Source organism: Calidris pugnax, unplaced genomic scaffold, assembly GCF_001431845.1.
Source record: "Calidris pugnax isolate Ruff unplaced genomic scaffold, ASM143184v1 scaffold4, whole genome shotgun sequence".
Classification (NCBI taxonomy): domain Eukaryota; kingdom Metazoa; phylum Chordata; class Aves; order Charadriiformes; family Scolopacidae; genus Calidris; species Calidris pugnax.
The window spans coordinates 1,849,258-1,865,558 of record NW_015090781.1 but is presented as its reverse complement, the minus strand read 5'-3'; the positions used below and the strand labels follow the sequence as shown (position 1 = coordinate 1,865,558).

The window sequence follows — 16,301 nt, the reverse complement described above, 5'->3', positions numbered from 1 at the left end:
CCATTACCATCTTCCCACCACTGTTTCAAAGAAGCTTCTGAAGTCAAGCTCACAGGCTGCAGTTGCCTAGCTTGCTTCTCCTGCCTCTCTTTTACTTAAATGTGGGGATTAGTGTCATTATTCTCCAGTCACAAGTTACTGCCCGATGTCACACTCTGCTCTAAAGAGCTGGCTCAGCCCTGTGAGTTGGTGTGCCAGTTCTTCCAGGGCTCTGGCTGGAGGCTGCCTACCCACCCAGCTCGCACACACTGCGTGCTTTCACCGCCTGACATTCCCCACTCCTTTCATCATCCTGGAACTCGTAGATAATACTTTCCTTTCCACTGTTTCAACACCCCTCCTCAGCCGTGAGCTCCCACTGAGCATCACTTTCCAACAGCAGCTGCCAAACACGCAGGTAACAGAAATAACCAAATCATAGAATCACAGAATGGTTTGGGTTGGAAGGGACCTTAAAGATCATCCAGTTCCAACCCCCTGCCCTGGGCAGGGACACCTCCCACCAGACCAGGTTGCTCCAAGCCCCATCCAGCCTGGCCTTGAACCCCTCCAGGGATGGGGCAGCCACAGCTTCTCTGGGCAATCTGGGCCAGGCTCTCACCACCCTCACAGCAAAGATTTTCTTCCTGGTATCTCATCTAAATCTCCCCTCTTTCAGTTTAAAACCATTACCCCTTGTCCTGTCACTACACTTCCTGACAAATGCTGTGCTCCTGCACCAGGGATGGTGGCAGTCCCTTCGGTGGGTGCGTGGTGGCACTCGGGGGGAAACACGTTCATCACCTCCGAGGCCACCAAAGGCTTTCCCTCCAAAGCAGGCTCTCCCACGGAAGACCAGAGCACCTTCCTCTTGTCCTCTCGGCTGAGGAGCGGAGGCCACGTCACCGTGTTGGGACCACCCTGGGCATCCGTTGGGTGAAGCAACAGAGCGCTTCACCTACTAGTTCAGAGATCTGAGCAACTCATTGTTCTGATGTGAAGCAACAGCAGCTAAGGCAGGGGAGGATATCCAAACACATACTGGCAAGTCACCCAACCCTAGCCCACCTCCCTGCGGATCTGTGAACCCAACAGTTATCCAAAGTACTGCTGTACATCCTCAACCTGAAAGCCCACCTTGGCGTGATTTCCAGGGTGCACCATCAGAGTTAAGAGAATGAAAGCTGGCACTCGGACTACACAAGGAGAAAGATTCTTGAGGAAATTAGAGGAAACCAGGCTCTCAGCAACACCCGCATCGTGAGAATCCGTACAAAAGCCCTCTCCCCTTGCCACTGCTCTCCACGGATGTCAAAGACTTCTCCGAGAGGATGGAGAGGAGGAAGGTCTGCGACGCAGACTGCAAGGCAATCTGCCAGGCCATCTAAAATTTTAGAAAGCTCTTAAAGGCTCCCAGCTGCATGGCTCGGAGCGGCCTAGCGAGCGTGCCGCCGGCTCCAAATGGGGGCCATATTTTCCCCGAGTACCTCCCAGTCGGATTTTCAGCAGTTTGTTATCTGCAATAAATCAAGCCCCAAACGCCACAGCTCGGGATCGGCCGCCAAAAAGCTGCTGCCAATCGATCTGATGGCATTCGCACGGCATCGCCCAGGGCTACAATGCACAAACCAAGTGCCAGCGCTGCCCGTAACGCGGAGCAAGCCCTTTGCCTGAAACCCATGACAACTGATTCGGTGGCAATACAGATCCTGAGAAGGGTTAATAGCAAGTGTATGGGCCCAGTGACCCTGCCTGCAATGATCCGTGCGCTGGTATTCACTCGCTAGCAGTTTTGTTTCCCCACAGAGAAGATATGCAAATACTTTGCAGCAGTTACATCAAGCATCACAGATTATCTGCTCCCTCTGACAATTAGATATCTAGATTCAGAGAAAGAAAATTAAAACAATTTCGTCAACTAGAACTGACTGACGTGACTTCTCTGCACAGCCAGCCTTACAAGTCGCACAAAGTTTAACAACATTTAATGCAAAAGTAAATAGAAAAAACGTAAATTTCTTACATGAGTGCTGAGAGCTTTTGGAGAGGCATTAGGAAGCAGAGACAGGGAAAAGAACTTGCTCCTTGTTTCCAGCAACAAAAGAAACCTGCCTGTCCCAGCACAGCCTATGCAAATTCCACGCATGCTACGAGACACAAGGGCGCATTATTGGGTCTGAAAGGCCCCCTTGGCACACACTGGGCATCAGCCTTCACACAGAGACAAAACAGAAAAGAAAAGCTGGACAAATTGATTCATGTCTCTTGCCAAAGGCTGCGTAGCTGGAGTTTAACGGCAAATAATTCCTACATAGAAACCGGGGTTTTGAATTAGGACCAGCGTGGTATTAAGTGCTCTCCACCTGTATCCAAGAGGAATCCACACAACAGCCCCAAATCTCCCCTGTGTTTACCGTGAGTAAAGCCCTGCAAACACATTCCCGACAGCTTCCAAGCACAACCGATGTTACGGCACCGGCAGGACAATAATCAAGTCCCTTCACTGCACAACCCCGTGCTTAGAAACCTCGCTAGAAACACTCGCCTTTCACACTTTTAGATCCTTTCAGAGACAAAGCACGTAGATGGGACTCTCCAGAGCTGGAAACAGCACCTGGGCATCAGTCTTTGCTACCTTCACTGCACCACCATGTGCTGTTCAGGAGACTTCAGGTTTCCCGTTCCACGTTTCTCTGGATTCCCACCCAGTTTCCCTGCGCTGCCGCAGCTGGGACCAGCCCTGTAGCTCTTATTGCGGGATGGCCCTTCAACGAGCTGCTTCATTTTGAAAGGTCACTTTATTAGCGAGCTCCTCCTCGCCCAGAAGATTTGCCTTTGTATCATTATCGCTAATCAAAATGGAAATGTGAAGCAACCCCCTATTTCTGAGCAGAGAGAAAGCCCCCACTGGCTTTACACACAATAACCCTGCCAATCCTCACTGCCGCACGCGCTGTAACCTTCAGAGAAAGCCATGTGCCCCATCTGCTGTTTTCACGTTAAAAAAGGAAGATGGATGTACTCTACCTACACTCACAGTTTATATAACAGTGGCAGAGGGGACACAAACATGTATTCAGGGAGTTTATTGCCTTCCTTTTTTCTTTTGCTTGCAATTACAGAGTTATATTTTCTATATGCTGTGATCTCAGATCGCTTTACGACACCATCAAAAGACGACAAAATAAAGGAATAAATAGCTTCCTCTCCGACCCCATGAATAAAATCAAATCCCAATGAATAATAAAACCGTGTACTAATAGGGTTGTGATTAAGACAGCAGATTAAAAAAAAAATGGGTCCTATATTGTGCTGAGATTCTTGCCATTCTAGTATCTTTCAGGAGCGAAGCCTGTGATCCCAGCCAAGTCACAAAGAAAGCTGTCTGTCACACACAACGTTCTCGCTTCAGGCATGACAGCCCCATCATTTCATGGGGAGTGGATGGTGCAGGAGGTCAGAATCATGATGGATCAATTAATCCCTAAGGTAACTAGATCCGGGCCAGGGAAATGCCTCGGAAACAAGGCAAAAAAATGAGACTTTGACTGGCAAAACCCAGTGATGGAACCTGCGGTGGGAGAGCTGTGCGGATCAGCTCCTGTGGCAGCAGGCTCACACCGTGAGAGGGGAGACCAAACTCTACTAGTGGCTTTTACAGATTTTATATTGTTCTAACTCCACCCGTGCGAAGGCAGAAAGAGGCTCAATCACCATGAAACAGAGCATGAGGAGAACACAAGTAAGCCAAGAAAGAGAAGGAAGAGGTACCTCTGGGGCAAGGCATTAGCTGTGTGTGTCTGGCTGGGAAAGAGGAGAAGCCAGAAGCTGCAGATTTGAGAGGAGCCTGATGTGCCTCATTCAGAGGGCAAAACCCATCTCTGGGGCCGTTTTGCGCACTTTGTGTGCTGTCACTAAAGAGCTAACACTCCAGACACACCACAGCAGATGAGTCTTACCGTACAGGAGTTAAAGGATTACAGAGCTTTTGAAAATAAGGCAGATAATGGAAGAAAATCTCCTTCTATAACACCAAAAATCTTTAGGCTGTGAGAAACAGCCAGGCTACTTCCAGCTACGGAGAGCAGGGCGATAAGCAGGCAGTGCTAAAGAACACAAGACATGAGTGATTCCTCGCCTGGCTAAGCACAAAGGGAGACGGGACAGATGCAGGCAGGCTCGTATTTCCCCAGGGAGAGAGAAGGAGCATCCTTTCCTACGCTGTGCCGGAGTAAGGAATCAATTAATGAGGACGTCTGAAGACAGTATTTCCAGAGCCAGATAGGAGCCATCCCAGATTTTGCAAAGAGATGAAAGAATTCCACCATGGTGGAATTCTGTGGAATCATTTTAAGTACAAAAGGACTAATGCAAAAGTAAATAGAAAAAACGTAAATTTCTTACATGAGTGCTGAGAGCTTTTGGAGAGGCATTAGGAAGCAGAGACAGGGAAAAGAACTTGCTCCTTGTTTCCAGCAACAAAAGAAACCTGCCTGTCCCAGCACAGCCTATGCAAATTCCACGCATGCTACGAGACACAAGGGCGCATTATTGGGTCTGAAAGGCCCCCTTGGCACACACTGGGCATCAGCCTTCACACAGAGACAAAACAGAAAAGAAAAGCTGGACAAATTGATTCATGTCTCTTGCCAAAGGCTGCGTAGCTGGAGTTTAACGGCAAATAATTCCTACATAGAAACCGGGGTTTTGAATTAGGACCAGCGTGGTATTAAGTGCTCTCCACCTGTATCCAAGAGGAATCCACACAACAGCCCCAAATCTCCCCTGTGTTTACCGTGAGTAAAGCCCTGCAAACACATTCCCGACAGCTTCCAAGCACAACCGATGTTACGGCACCGGCAGGACAATAATCAAGTCCCTTCACTGCACAACCCCGTGCTTAGAAACCTCGCTAGAAACACTCGCCTTTCACACTTTTAGATCCTTTCAGAGACAAAGCACGTAGATGGGACTCTCCAGAGCTGGAAACAGCACCTGGGCATCAGTCTTTGCTACCTTCACTGCACCACCATGTGCTGTTCAGGAGACTTCAGGTTTCCCGTTCCACGTTTCTCTGGATTCCCACCCAGTTTCCCTGCGCTGCCGCAGCTGGGACCAGCCCTGTAGCTCTTATTGCGGGATGGCCCTTCAACGAGCTGCTTCATTTTGAAAGGTCACTTTATTAGCGAGCTCCTCCTCGCCCAGAAGATTTGCCTTTGTATCATTATCGCTAATCAAAATGGAAATGTGAAGCAACCCCCTATTTCTGAGCAGAGAGAAAGCCCCCACTGGCTTTACACACAATAACCCTGCCAATCCTCACTGCCGCACGCGCTGTAACCTTCAGAGAAAGCCATGTGCCCCATCTGCTGTTTTCACGTTAAAAAAGGAAGATGGATGTACTCTACCTACACTCACAGTTTATATAACAGTGGCAGAGGGGACACAAACATGTATTCAGGGAGTTTATTGCCTTCCTTTTTTCTTTTGCTTGCAATTACAGAGTTATATTTTCTATATGCTGTGATCTCAGATCGCTTTACGACACCATCAAAAGACGACAAAATAAAGGAATAAATAGCTTCCTCTCCGACCCCATGAATAAAATCAAATCCCAATGAATAATAAAACCGTGTACTAATAGGGTTGTGATTAAGACAGCAGATTAAAAAAAAAATGGGTCCTATATTGTGCTGAGATTCTTGCCATTCTAGTATCTTTCAGGAGCGAAGCCTGTGATCCCAGCCAAGTCACAAAGAAAGCTGTCTGTCACACACAACGTTCTCGCTTCAGGCATGACAGCCCCATCATTTCATGGGGAGTGGATGGTGCAGGAGGTCAGAATCATGATGGATCAATTAATCCCTAAGGTAACTAGATCCGGGCCAGGGAAATGCCTCGGAAACAAGGCAAAAAAATGAGACTTTGACTGGCAAAACCCAGTGATGGAACCTGCGGTGGGAGAGCTGTGCGGATCAGCTCCTGTGGCAGCAGGCTCACACCGTGAGAGGGGAGACCAAACTCTTCTAGTGGCTTTTACAGATTTTATATTGTTCTAACTCCACCCGTGCGAAGGCAGAAAGAGGCTCAATCACCATGAAACAGAGCATGAGGAGAACACAAGTAAGGCAAGAAAGAGAAGGAAGAGGTACCTCTGGGGCAAGGCATTAGCTGTGTGTGTCTGGCTGGGGAAGAGGAGAAGCCAGAAGCTGCAGATTTGAGAGGAGCCTGATGTGCCTCATTCAGAGGGCAAAACCCATCTCTGGGGCCGTTTTGCGCACTTTGTGTGCTGTCACTAAAGAGCTAACACTCCAGACACACCACAGCAGATGAGTCTTACCGTACAGGAGTTAAAGGATTACAGAGCTTTTGAAAATAAGGCAGATAATGGAAGAAAATCTCCTTCTATAACACCAAAAATCTTTAGACTGTGAGAAACAGCCAGGCTACTTCCAGCTACGGAGAGCAGGGCGATAAGCAGGCAGTGCTAAAGAACACAAGACATGAGTGATTCCTCGCCTGGCTAAGCACAAAGGGAGACGGGACAGATGCAGGCAGGCTCGTATTTCCCCAGGGAGAGAGAAGGAGCATCCTTTCCTACGCTGTGCCGGAGTAAGGAATCAATTAATGAGGACGTCTGAAGACAGTATTTCCAGAGCCAGATAGGAGCCATCCCAGATTTTGCAAAGAGATGAAAGAATTCCACCATGGTGGAATTCTGTGGAATCATTTTAAGTACAAAAGGACTAGAAGACAAATTATTTCCTAGATTAAAAAATATATATATAAAAAATAACAGCAGTGTAATGGGAATGGACTGTGGAGACATTAGAAGTGACTTCACAGTTAAGGTTGCTTTGAGGACTGTGCTTCAGACTGACATTCTTGTAAGACAGCGTAACAAAGACCGCATTCAGGCCTCAGATTTAGCACTGTGACTCTTCACAGGATGACTGATTTGCCTCTGAAAAATGTCAAGAAAAAGAAAAAAAACTGGCAGCAATTTTTGCCTAGGGTTATACTCCTAAGGTCTTTAGGGGCAGAGAGAGTCCTTTCACGATGAGCACACAGCACCATGGGTGCTGATCCTTGACTGTGTCTCTAGATTTAATACAAATAAGCCCTACTAGATAACACTGCCTTTTTAATTTTTGCTTTGTTTTCTTCACATTTAAACGACTAACACGAAGTGATTCAGCCTTTTTGGCTACGGGAACCAGATAATAATATGCAATTTAAACAGCAAGGAGCTGGGGAAGGAAGCTGCTATTCTGTGATGGCAGGTTGTGCTGGACAACTGGGAGCTACCGCAACACCCGGCCACCTTTTGGTCATCAGGCAAATTGGGTATCCAAGTCACAGCTGTATTACAAGAGTTCAGATTCTCTCTCTGGGAAGGACTCAAAGCAGAACTCGGCAACATCAGCTACACATCTGTGAGACGAACCTGGAGACAGACCTATCTGGGAAGATAAAAGGCTTGGAAGTGGAGGAAAGCGTGCTTTGGAAGAAACACAAAATACAACGTATTACCAGTGTCCAAGAAAACTGCGGTAGCGAGACAGCTTGATATATGTGAAACGTCAAAAAATTTGCATTTCAGCATGAAATTTCTCAAGTTTGACCTCAGTGAATTCTTCCGTGATGTCTTTAATGATAGCCACCAGAGTATTTTAAAGTCAACAAAGCGGCGCTTCCATCAGCCACCACCACAGCATCACAGATCCAGATGCCTTCTAGTGCTAGAAGGAGGAGAAGGACTAAGAGAGGAGCCGTGTTCCCTGCCGTGCTCCTCACCCCGTCTCCTTCCCACAGCTCCGGGTGCTCCCACAGCGTGTGGTGGCTCAGCCTCCTACCCAAGGCTCTGTAAAAAAACCTCAGAAACACAGCTACTGCCAGAAAGACACTAATTTTACATGAAAGATCTGCGAGCTCCTACGTCTGCCTTCACATCAGGGTAACAGAGTCTAACAGCACTGAACAGCAATGCCCCCCCGATTTTCACGACTTCCAACGCAGTCTAAAGTTTGTGTCTTTATTTTAATACAAACCCCTACTGGGAGCAGCAACAGAAGAGGAGCTTTAGATCCAATCCCGATTTCACTGAAACCAGCACCAAAACGGAATCTTTTTAGATGGCAGCAGCTGCCTCTTCTCATTACGGATCTATTCACTTTTATCACTGTGGCATTGGGAACCTCGGTCACAGCTGGGGACTCCGCTGTGCTCCGTGCTGTACAAACACAGAACAAAGGCAATACCCTGTCTTTGGAGGGCTGATAGCTAAATCTGAAATGAATGCTGGAGGGACAGAAAAGAGGAGGAATCCCAAGAGAAGAGACAGCACTATCAGTCAACATGACTGATATAACTGAACTCCGCCAGCTTTTCTGTAGACACTATTAAAAAAAAAGGAGGGCGAGGAAGGACAGGGAAAATAATCAGGTCACACTGCAGATATTTAGAAGAAATCCAGCTTCTGTGCGAGGGGCGGCATGGGACCGAGCACAAAGGAGCTGGTTTGAAAGCTATCAGGCAGGGACGGCTGGGACGCAGGGCTGAGGAGGCAAGAGCTGAGCTCCAGGAGCTGGCCAGGAGCCGCTGGCAAGAAAGGGAAAACAGGCCAGGAGTGCCCGGGAGCCAGAGGAGCCTGGTGGCACCACAGGGCACTGTGTGGCTGCATCCAGACCCCCACAGCAGGGTGGGAGGGTGGCACCCGCAGCCACATCCCAGCACCCAGAACATGCCGGGCAACCGTGCTGCCTCCCTCGGGAGGAGGTCACCAGGGCCTGGGGGCTAGTCTGTATAGAAACTATATTGATGTATTTTCCCTGCCCCAGTCATATAGTTATAATCAATCATGACAAAACAATGCTGTCCCCCATGTCTAGGACAGGGATTCTGGGTCTTTTCTCCCCACCCACAGCCTTTGACTACAAGTCAAACTAGCAAACTGCAAGGGCACCTCCTCTTTCCATGAACCCTAACACCTTTCTTGTGTAATCTAAAATTCTTCACTGAACGTCTGTCCATGGGTTCTCACCAACTGACTGCTCTTCAGCTTCATTCGTATCCCAGGTAGGAAGCTTCTTCCCACTTTCTTCTGTTTGGTCCTTAGCTGAATGGACTGCAAGGTCTACACGTCTGCTCTGTCCTCAAAGGGTGCATAGGTACTTTCCAGTCATCAATAATGATAGCATTCCCTTACTCTCCTCATTTTAAAATGTCTTAACTTCTTTTCTTCCTCATTTTGAGTGTACTGGAAGTCAGTAAGACACATGGGCCAGTCCTACCTTTACCTCCTTGGCCTTCAGCATTCAGAAATTGCTGTAGGCACCTCTGATTGCCACCCTTACACTTGAAGATAAGAGCCCTAAGGCATCCTTCAGTGGCAGGGGAAAATGCAATCAGAGGCAAGCAAAGATACACCATATAGAATCATAGAACTGCCTGGGTTGGAAGGGACCTTTCAGATCAAGTCCAACCGTCAACCCAATACTGACAAAACCCACCATTGAACCATGTCTCTAAGGACTATGTCAACCCATCTTTTAAATCCCTCCAGGGATGGTGCCTCAACCCCTTCCCTGGGCAGCCCATTCCAATGTGCAATAACCCTTTCCGTGGAAAAATTGTTCCTAATCTCCAATCTGAAGCTGGAGCAACCTGAGGCCATTTCCTCTTGTCCCTCTTGTTCCTCAGCACCACATCTGCCTGGCTTTTAAATACCTCCATGGATGGTGACTCCACCACTGCCCTGGGATGCTTTTCAGTCCAGTAGCTTCAAGCCAGTGTCCAGGTAAGAGAATTACCGTCTAAAAAGAGGAGCCCCACAACAATAAGACTTACTTCTGACATGAAAAATCGAGCAATCGCACAGCACAGCAAAATTAACGAGCTATTCTAGCAACCAGTCTGGGAACTTGGGGTTGATGATGAGGGGCCTGGAGCATCTCTCTGATGAGGAAAGGCTGAGGGACTTGGGTCTTTTTAGTCTATAGAAGAAAAGGCTGAGGGGGGATCTGATCAACACCTATAAATACTTCAAGGGTGGGTGTCAGGAGGATGGGGCTGGTCTTTTTTCAGTGGTGCCAGGGACAGGACAAGAGGGAATGGGCACAAACTTGAGTATAAGAAGTTCCACCTCAACATGAGGAGGAATTTCTTTCCTGTGAGGGTGGCAGAGCCCTGGCAGAGGCTGCCCAGAGAGGTGGTGGAGTCTCCATCTCTGGAGACATTCAAACCCCACCTGGACACAGTCCTGTGCAACCTGCTCTGGGTGGCCCTGCTCTGGCAGGGGGTTGGACTGGATGATCTCCAGAGGTCCCTTCCAACCCCATGTCATTCTGTGATTCTGTAACTCAGAGCAAACCACCAAGGAAAGAAGGATGTTTTCCTCCAGGATGATAATCACTCAAAACTGGTAGCACCAGCTGGCGCCCAGAACACATTTGGGAACCCCATCCCACCACCAGCTGTCAGCGCTCAGGCAGAGCATGGCAGTGTGAGTACAGTGTGCTGTAGCACTCACAGGCTGGCTGGACTGCTGCTTTTTTTTCTGAACCAAGGGGATACCAATTCCTGAGTCAGGACCTACAGCCACCCCCCAAGAGGACTGTTGGGGGGGATGTTGTGGTCACAGCCTGGCAAATACAGAGAACAAAGGTACTGGGGAAGTCACAGCTCTTGGTTTTGTTGGTTACACTTTGGTGACTCCACAAGGCTCCTCAGCTCTGGAGGCACATGTATTTTGTATCACGGTGGCGTCTGCGAAGGATGAGAGCGCATCAAACCCCTTCCCATCAGCAATCCTCCGCAGACACCACTGAGGATGTCAGAGGCCACATCCCACGTTCCAGATGTGTAAACTCTCACGAGCTGGAACTGCACTGAGGCACACCTGGACGTGCGCCAGCATTTCAATAAGCTGGTGACATCTGGTCAGGGCTGCCGAGGCGCAGGGATAAACAGGCTGGGCTGACCGCCGAGCAGCGCAGCGTGCGGTGCCAGAGAGACAGAGATGCACAAAGCAGCCCAATTAACTCACCAAATTGAGCAGAATGGGAGCCCAGTGCTTTTGAAGGGGATTTGGGCAGGCTAGGATGTCAAAAACCAGAATATTGTACCCAGATATCAGAATTTGTGTGATAATAACCTACACTGTCACTTCACACAGCTGCCCCACACCCATCAGAAACTGCTTCTCTCCCCATCCCACCCGAGAGGTCATGCCTGTCTGGATTCACCCGGTTTCCCTGCAGAGCCCTGTGAGTAGGGATATCCTGCACGACATCCTGGTCTCAAATTGGAAACTCATGGATTCGATGGATGGACCACTCAGTGGATCAGGAACTGGCTGGATGGCCACATTCAAAGGGTTGTGGTCAATGGCTCAATGTCCAAGTGGTGGCCAGTGAGAAGTGGTGTTCCTCAGGGGTCGGTACTGGGATCAGTGCTATTTAACATCTTTGTCAGAGACATGGACAGTGGGATCAAGTGCACCCTCAGCAAGTCTGCCGACAATATCAAGCTCATGGGATCAAGTGCACCCTCAGCAAGTCTGCCAACAATATCAAGCTCAGTGGCGCGGTTGACGTGCTGGAGGGAAGGGATGGCATCCAGAGGGACCTAGACAGGCTGGAGAGGTGGGCTTGTGCAAACCTCATGAAGTTCAACCAAGCCAAGTGCAGGATCCTGCACCTTGGACATGGCAATCTCAGGCACAAACACAAGTTGGGCAGAGAATGGCTGGAGAGCAGCCCTGAGGAGAAGGACTTGGGAGTGCTCGTGGATGAGAAGCTCACCATGAGCCGGCAGTGCGCGCTGGCAGCCCAGAAAGCCCACCCACATCCTGGGCTGCATCAAGAGAAGCGTGGCCAGCAGGGCCAGGGAGGGGATTCTACCCCTCTGCTCTGCTCTGGTGAGACCCCACCTGGAGTGCTGTGTCCAGCTCTGGAGTCCTCAGCACAGGAAGGACATGGACCTCTTGGAATGGGTCCAGCAAAAGGCCATGAAGATGCTCCGAGGGCTGGAGCACCTCTGCTGTGAAGACAGGCTGAGAGAGCTGGGGGTGTTCAGCCTGGAGAAGAGAAGGCTCCGGGGAGACCTTCTAATGGCCTTCCAGTACCTGAAGGGGCTACAGGAGAGATGGGGAGGGACTCTTGGTCAGGGAGTGGAGTGACAGAACGAGGGGTAATGGTTTTAAACTGAAAGAGGGGAGATTTAGATGAGATCCCAGAAAGAAATTCTTTGCTGTGAGGGTGGTGAGAGCCTGGCCCAGGTTGCCCAGAGAAGCTGTGGCTGCCCCATCCCTGGAGGGGCTCAAGGCCAGGCTGGATGGGGCTTGGAGCACCCTGGTCTGGTGGGAGGTGTCCCTGCCCAGGGCAGGGGGTTGGAACTGGATGATCTTTAAGGTCCCTTCCAACTCCAACCATTCTATGATTCTACGATACACTTACAGGCTGTGCCAGAGGATGCGGAGTGGCACATGCGTGAGAGGAGACCTCCTGGCACCCCTGGGAGCTGGTGAAGGATGTCCTCTAAAAAAGACTTGACGCTCCCCAAGGCACAGCCAGCAGCAGCACGCACATCTCCTGCTACATGACAGCTCACGAGCGGGGTGGGGGAATAGCCCCATGCAACTCCCAAATCCATAAAGCCACGTTCCAACCTCAAGTCTGAACTCCAGCAGAACACAAAAGGGAAACTAATGCCGGCTCCCCCGAGAGCTTCCTGCCTCTGAAAGATCCGAGCGGCCGCATTACCGCTCGAGAATAAAGGATGTTTTTGGCCGGACTCCAAATTATTAGAGCTTTATAGGCCAAAAGCAAACATATTAAAAGTTCTTGTAAGCCAGCTGGCGGCCAATTATTTAAGCAGCTTATCACATCCCCCACTATCTGTGGTTTCTGAAAAAAAAAAAAAAAAAATTAGGAGGAAACTTTAGATAGCTTAATTGCAATCACCTAGCATAGAGGTGGGAAAGGCCAAGAGCCAGGGAGCGAGGCTGCTGCCTCAGAGAGAAAAGGGCCCAATGCTCTTGTCAGAGATGGCATTAAGTGTAATGCATCACCGGGACAAAAGGACAAGGAGCACACCAGACCTCTGAAGCTCTGACACAAAGGGTCAGCCAAATTTATCACACTCTGGGGCTGTGGTTCTTCCCATTCCTCTCCCCAAACTGGCTCCAAGACCCCAGTGACTTGGGACGGGGGAACCCACAGCATCACTCCCCAAGGTCACAGCGGGGTTTGGTGAGACACAACCAGCACAGCAGGTCCATGCCTGAACCCAGCAGAGCACAGAGCTCAGAAAGGGGCTCAGCTCCCTTTTCTTGCCTCCAGCTAAAGAACGAGTGAAAAGGAGACCCTACAGAGAGAGCCAACTCTGAGACAAGAAGAAAATATGAGGCCTCGGCTGTTCCCAGGAGCCAAACCCAGTTTACAGAGGGTCAGCATTTCCAAGAGGAACCCGACTTCAGGGCAACCATTTAGATATAAGCCACCATTTCCACGCTGCCCTGTCCCCTCCCCATCTGTTCATGCCATTTATTAAACCATCGCACACTGAAGACCGTTGACCTTTAGGACAAGGAATTTGATTTCCCAGCAGCGCCCAGCACTCAGCGCTTCAGTTTCAGACGGAGCTGAGGCACCTTTAAAGGAGCGATAATGAAGCCCAGTGACATTTTCGTGCCCATGTAAATGCACACACAGCAACAAGGCAACCACCGGGCTGGCAAAGAGACCCAGACGCGGCTTTGGGCTACGTGGGCAAGCAACACTCCCCCTTCATACAAACAGACAATAAACTGAAGTGTAGCAGAACAAGGATCCTGTTGTCCGAGCCCATCCCAGGCCCTGGATGAGAACAGGACAGGGTGTTACGTGCAAACATATAAAAATACTGCAAATGCAACGCAGCCTCGAGTTGGGCTGATGGGGCTGGGACTGAGCAGGGGGTTAAAGGCAAGTCGAGGTCTCAAAGATTTTAGTGAGAGCCGCGGAGAAGGGAATGTTTGAATAAGATTGTCCTCTGCTCCAGGCTATCTTCAGAGAAAAGTGGCCGTGTGTTCAGACTTGGCTCTAACGCTGAAATCAACCATTTTTTCCTGTGTGACCCTCAGCAAGTCACTCTGACTTTTTGCCATTAAGTCATGTTTACAGTGAACATTTTCCTATTTGCAGTAAAACATAGACGGTAACTGTGCCTCCTTTCATCGCCTGTTTACGACGTGAGCTCTCCCTTTCCAGTTGTGCAGTTACACTCTATCAAGCCATTTTAGCAAGATGCTTTCGTGCCTTTTTCCACCACATCCTGCCTTCCAGGCCCATAGCTTTTTCCCTTCCACTCATCCGCCTCCTGCCATGTCAAATACATTGTGAACACTGAGAGCCTGGCAAAACTGCTTGAATCGAACATTAAATACATTCATTAATCATTCTCTGTTATGAAGAGCCAGGCAGAGGTTAGAGATACCACAAACGGAAGAGAGACCCACACAAATCCTCTTTTGTCATGTTCGGTAACATTTGGTAAGGAGGTTAAGACAGCCAGCTTTCATTTCCAATCTTTAAGTCAGCACGCTGCAAGGCCACACACACAGCACGAAAGCTTTACTGGTATCTTGTGCGAGAGGAAAAAGAGGCAAAAGCATGGCCATGGCACATACTTTACAACAAAAATAAAGAAAAAGCAAGCTCTGCGGTATTTGTGGAGACAGACCTGCAAAGCAAGGGATCAATTTGCCAGCACTGCCTGTGGGTGACAAGAAAGCGTTGGGATAAATCTTACATTTCAGGCATCGCTTTATGAGGGCAGGAGGGTGGGTAAAGGGCTGGGGGATTGCATCCTAATGCCACCTGTGAGCCTGTAACAAATTTGGTCATTTGGACTGATCCAGGCCACATTTAAAATGCTTTATCCAAGGGTGTTGTAAGGATCAGCTGCACAGAGCATTCTCATTACCAGGTCCAGCATTTTAGGCACTCCCTGCTCAGATACATCACGCTGAGCTCCATCTCTTCATCCCTCCTTCCAGGGCAACACTCTGCCCCAACCCAGGCACCGCAGCAGTTCCCCCAGATCAGCAAAGCGAGTGCCATCAGGATGGGCACCCCTCAGCAGAGGGCAGGACAGCACCACCGTGAATCAGGCTGGGCATCAGGCACCAGCCCTCAACTGAGTTTATTTTGCAAATCCACAAGGATTACCACCCAAAGGATACTCAAGTTTGCAGTTCTGCATGCAGGAAAAAGAGAGGGAAAGGAGGAAGAGAGAGTACTGTTGCAGTGAGATGCTCATACATTCTCCAATATTCCATTGGCAGCAGCCACACAACACTTACGCATATAGAACCACAGAATGGTTGGAGTTGGAGGGGACCTTAAAGACCATCCAGTTCCAACCCCCTGCCCTGGGCAGGGACACCTCCCACCAGACCAGGTTGCTCCAAGCCCCATCCAGCCTGGCCTTGAACCCCTCCAGGGATGGGGCAGCCACAGCTTCTCTGGGCAACCTGGGCCAGGCTCTCACCACCCTCACAAGAAAGATTTTCTTCCTGGTATCTCATCTAAATCTCCCCTCTTTCAATTTAAAACCATTACCCCTCGTTCTGTCACTCCCCTCCCTGACCAAGAGTCCCTCCCCATCTCTCCTGTAGACCCTTCAGGTACTGGAAGGCCGTTAGAAGGTCTCCCCGGAGCTTTCTCTTCTCCAGGCTGAACACCCCCAGCTCTCCCAGCCTGTCTTCACAGCAGAGGTGCTCCAGCCCTCGGAGCATCTTCATGGCCTTTTGCTGGACCCGTTCCAAGAGGTCCATGTCCTTCCTGTGCTGAGGACTCCAGAGCTGGACACAGCACTCCAGGTGGGGTCTCACCAGAGCAGAGCAGAGGGGTACAATCCCCTCCCTGGCCCTGCTGGCCACGTTTCTCTTGATGCAGCCCAGGATGCGGGTGGGTTTCTGGGCTGCCAGCGCGCACTGCTGGCTCATGTTGAAGCCATAGAAGTGCGTGCGCTAAAAAAAATTAATTATGTGAGGGTTACAGCACTTCGAAAGCCAGAATCACATACACAGAGGAAACAAAGCAAGAGAAGAAAGGGGCTGGATGCGAAGCGAGTCTGTCTAGTGCCATCACCCTTCCAAACCCCGCAACTGCCCAGCGCTTGGAGCCGGGTCTCCCTGCGGCTGCGGGGGGAACCCAGCCCGCCCGGCCCCGGTGCGGCACGGCATGGCACGGCGGGCCCCCCCGCGGGCACAGCGGACTGGGGGCCGCTTGGCACGGCCAACCGGAGCGCAGGGACCCGCTGGACTATGGCACAGG

At 50.0% G+C, this 16,301-nt stretch overlaps 1 protein-coding gene across 2 annotated transcripts in view; it reads right to left on the bottom strand.

The window, feature by feature from the left end:
* The window catches only part of ARHGAP19 (Rho GTPase activating protein 19), a 32,938-nt gene that overhangs the window by 16,209 nt on the left and 428 nt on the right, over positions 1 to 16,301 (bottom strand). The gene's annotated exons all lie outside the window — the stretch shown is intronic.